Raw genomic sequence first — 4,975 nt, forward strand, 5'->3', positions numbered from 1 at the left:
AAATGTCTTTATTCTTGAAATTTGCAGATCATAAATGAAATACACCCTCCTCCCCCACCTCAAGGAGTGTTGCCTTTTTTTTTTTTAAGATTTTTAATTTATTTATTCATGAGAGACATGAGAGAGAGGGAGAAAGAGAGAGAGAGAGAGAGAGAGAGAGAGAGGCAGAGATGAGACACAGGCAGAGGGAGAAACAGGCTCCATGCAGGGAGCCTGACGTAGGACTCGATCCCGGTCTCCAGGATGGGACCCTGGGCCGAAGGCAGGCGCTGAACCACTGAGCCATCCAGGGATCCCCTCAAGGAGTGTTTCTTATGTTACTGGAAATCCTTAAAAGAATTGAATCATAGACTCTGGATTTCCTTACACTGATCCATTTACCTGGAATTTAAAGCTCATCTTCAATAAATTGAATGTAATTTTGTGCATTAACAGGTAGTTCTTTAAATGTCCTTGCATTGATATATCTGTGCTCCAATCTAGGAGAGTCTTACATTGAACTTCAATTTTATTTAAGACTTCTTGGTTTGCTAGGAAATGAGGTATGATTTCACCATCTAACTTGTAAACAACTCCAACTTTGATTTCCATAAACATGTCCAAAATATTTAATTTGGTAAGTGCCAATGCAGGAAATTCACTAATCATAGGAGCATATTTGAGCAAAATGAGGTCCAACTAGCTACACTTTCTTTTCCTTTCAGTGATTACCCCAAACTCTCCACCTTGTGTTTGTAATAATTCTCCAATTTCATTGTTTTGCTAAGTAGGGAAGGCACCAATGCCAACTTGAGTTGTGTAACCTTTCACAACCCCATCACATCTCCAGTATTTGAGGGGGCATAGCCAACTGGGTATAGACACCTCCAACTGTACGATTCAGAGAGGCTATAAAAGGATAAGTTCCAAAATCTGTATCTAGTACTGCTGCATTCACATCTTCTACCAAGATTTTCTTTGGTGGTCCCTGTAGGGCCCCCTTGAGGAAATAAACTCTATCTCTCACCATTGGTTTAATCCTTTTCATATAGCTCTTGAGGTTTTGTAATTCACTTTCAATCTTGATTTCCAGGGTGGGGTATATGATTTGTATTGGTTGGCCAGAACTTTGAACCTCTCAGAGAAGCCATCAGAGTCAGAAACAAGATCATATATCTGCAGTCCACTCCCAGTAGCTTTGGAAGAATAAACTAGGCCAATGTGCTTTTTTGTGGTACTCACATTTTTCCTTGCTTATTCTTGTCTCTGTTGCTCCTGGAGACCATCAGTTGCTTGATGATAATTGAATACAGTGTTAGCACTGTCAGATATGATAGGCCTTTTTTTCCCTAGCCTTCTAGACTTTTCCCTTTTTGGACATTTTCCTCTGCTTCCTCAATCTGGGAAGATGAATTATCACAGCATTTCCAATGAATGCAGTAACATTTGGGTTAATTATTCTACTGGGTAAAAGATGGAATAATACATACAGAACCTATAACTGTATGGCCGGTGTTATTTTCTCCTTTTCAACAGTGGCACACAATGTTGGTGTTTTGCACCAGCAGTTCTACCGCCTTCCTTTTGCCTTTTTGCCCCTCTGAGCACCCAGCATCTTGGTCACCTGGGTCCCCTGCCCTGAGTCACTCCCAAGGCGGCCACAATTGAGGTTGGAGAAAGAGGATGTAATGAGGTTGATCTCAGTGCCAGTGGCTCCAGTGATGAGAGGAGATCCCAAAGGGGACGCAGGCAGCAAGGAGTGAGCAAATTGAACTGCTCTCTGGCCACCAGCCACATGCTGAGGGAGAAGGAGCCAAAGGTCTGCCTGAGTATTTATCTTTTTAACGATAAACACTTTTCTTCAAAATTTTCAATGAAAAATTTCAAATATGCAGAATGATTGAAAGACCAATACAATAAGCATCATATACCATACCTACTACCTAGATTCAATGATTAACATGACATAAATTTAATAATTAGTAAATTACCATTTTCCTTAATGTATACACACACATATATATATGGAAATTGGTTGTGTGTATATATGTGTGGAGTGTGTACATATGTGAAATATGTGTATATATGTATATATGGATGTTAGTGTGGAATGTGTACATATGTGGAATATCTATGTGTGTGTATATATATATGTATATATATATATGGAAGTTGGTTACAGATATTATGATACATCAGCTCTAATATTCAGCATGCAGCTCTTTTAGAATGAAAACAGTCTTTCAATTACTAAACCATAATCACGCCTAAGAATATTAGCAATAATTTCAGTATTATCTAATATCAAGTCCCTAGTTGAAATTTCCTAGTTACCATCCATGTATCTTTTTATTTATTATTCATTCATTTCAAGTAATCACTACCCCCAACCTGGGGCTGTAGCTCACGACCCTGAGATCATGGAGCTACTCTTTGTGACCATTCAGTTTTCCAGAGAGAGGTCCTGGAGTCTAGAGCCTAGAAGTTATTACGCCTGGTTGCTGGCACTCTTGGACTGAGGGAGGGAGCTCAATCAGGGCATAGGCTTTCCCTTCATTCCCATTTGTAGTCTGAGACATCGTCACCATCACAACTCTCTGCCATGCCTGCATCTTTAAGCAATAATTTCTGTTCTCAGAGAATAAATCTCCTGTCTCTTTGGGGGCAGTTAAATATTGTCATCTGACTGCTCAACTAGAAGGAGGGACCTGGGACTTACTATTCCCCACAAGATTTTTCAACCAGTTCCTTTGTCACCTGCTTCTCCCACGCTGTAGCTGGTACTGCTGACTTATGATCTTTTTCAAGGGTCCTATGGGGGTGAATCAGCATTCCTCATTGATTTCTCCTTGGCACTTGGGTTTCAGCTTCCTTTAGCTCTGCCAAGTCAATTTTGACCTCTCCATCTGTTTTAAACCTCCTGAAATTTTATTGAATTATCATGTCCACTATTTTCCCTTCTCTGGTTCTTCTTGTTGCCCCTTGTCTTCAGCCCTGTACTGTGGGAGTTTTAGAAATAAGCAGAAGTGATGCCTGTATCCAGTCCTTCATATTTACACAAAGGCCTCCTCAAGCCGGCTTAAATCTTCACTATTTGGGAAAATGTATTCTGTTTGTAAAATATGTGAAAATCCCCTAAAGACTCACCATTGATCCTACTACAAATTGTACCATAATTAGCTAGCCATTACCCTAGTGTTGGACATTTAGATAGCTTCCAATCTGAAATATGATAGTGACACAATATGAGCATTTTGTGCATGAATTATCCATATTATGGCTATTTTTCTCCTTAAATTGTTTAAATTTGCATTTCTTCAAGTGCTTTTTTTCCTCCCACATATATATGAGATCTGCATTTCTTTTGTGATTTATCTGTCATATATCATATATTATTATAATATTTATATATGTTAATTTGTTATACTTACAGCAATATATTTATGGTTAAGCATTTGCTTTTTAATTTTTGTTTACAATTGGGGGTGTAGACACTTCAAATTTTTGCACAAACACACTTGACTCTTCAAGTGATTTCTTCCATCACTTTTAAACTCAAAAATATATTCTCCTGTAGATATTTAGTAAATATTCTGACTTGGGAGTTAAAGATGATTTATTATTGTAGAGGTTAAACCTAGAGTTCTCTTTTTGTATTAATATTAAAATATGTTTGTTTTATAAAAATTTTAAAGTAGAATCCAAATAATATATTCATAATATACAAATTGCATTATATATATGCAACTGCATAAAAAAATATATATAAGAAATTCTAGAAAGAAAATACAACAAATGATTCATAGTTACTGTCTTTGGGCACTAAAAATTTCTCTATGTTTCGGTATTATATTTTCTGTATTTCCTTAACTATACGGGCATTTTTTGGATATTACGAATGAAAAATTAAACCTTAATTTTCAAGATGAGTTTATTTATTTATCTTTAAATTTTTATTTATTTATTTTAAGTACTCTCTCTCCAAATGTGGAGCTTGAGCTCATGACACCAAGATCAAGAACCACATGCTCTTTGGACTGAACCAGCTAGGCATCTTCCATCCTCCCTACCAACTTTTTAATAATAAATTATTTATTTAAAGACTACTTTAGAAATAAAGTTTACAAATAGTTCTGAGAAGCATGATTATTTTCTTAGTGATAAATTCTTAATTTTTTTTAATATAAAAAACTGTATATAATCAATGTTTACAACTTACTGAATTTGGAGAGAATTATATACCCATGAAACCAGCACTACAACCTATGGCATCAACATATTCATCAAATCCAAAAGTTTCCTCCTGCCTTCTTATGTTTTTATTATTCTCATTATTATTATTATTATTATTGACTTGACATAAGATCTAACCTTGTAGCAGATTTTTAACTGTCCAATATAGAATGGGGAGGTAACTAGTTAAGATACTAGTTAAGAGTTCTGAGGCTGCAGCAGTGCATTCTGAGAAAAATATGGAGAGAGAAGATTTGGGGTAGAGGAAATAAATGACACTGAAGTGTGGGGAATTCCCAGCAAGGGAGGGAAGGAGAAAGTGGACTCAGTGAAGAACTAAGCAGAGAGGTGCCTGAGAGAGCTATCATGGCTTAAGTCCTCTGAAGAGAGGAAAGCCTAATGAAAGAGCGGGTCTTCCTTGTCTCTGTGCTCATCTCCAAGACCATTCCTGCAGATGCTGCTAGGCACAGCTGAAGACAAGCATGTTGAGATGGAGAGAAAAAGTGCTTCATTTTTTGGTATATGACATAGGTGCATCACATTCCACTGGATTTTTGTGTAATTCACCAGACTCATGTTAGCACTTACAGTTAGTCTTTTCAAGAGCAGTGAATGCTGCAAACTTAAAACGCCACAAAACCCTACTCCTTGGCTGTTCTTTTTCTTTCCCTTTCCAAGAAGAGTTATTAAGTAATTGAATTATAAGGCTATAAATACTCAAAGTATTATATACTTTCTCAAATTGAAAGTATAGTTCCCCTAA

The 4,975-nt window shown here is 36.8% G+C and overlaps 1 pseudogene; it reads right to left on the reverse strand.

Annotated features, from left to right (window-relative positions):
- Positions 1-330: 330 nt before the first annotated feature.
- On the reverse strand, positions 331-2,558 carry LOC140606057 (adenylosuccinate synthetase isozyme 2-like; annotated as a pseudogene).
- Between the last annotated feature and the right edge of the window lie 2,417 nt (positions 2,559-4,975).

Source organism: Canis lupus, chromosome 1 (assembly GCF_048164855.1).
Source record: "Canis lupus baileyi chromosome 1, mCanLup2.hap1, whole genome shotgun sequence".
Lineage (NCBI taxonomy): Eukaryota > Metazoa > Chordata > Mammalia > Carnivora > Canidae > Canis > Canis lupus.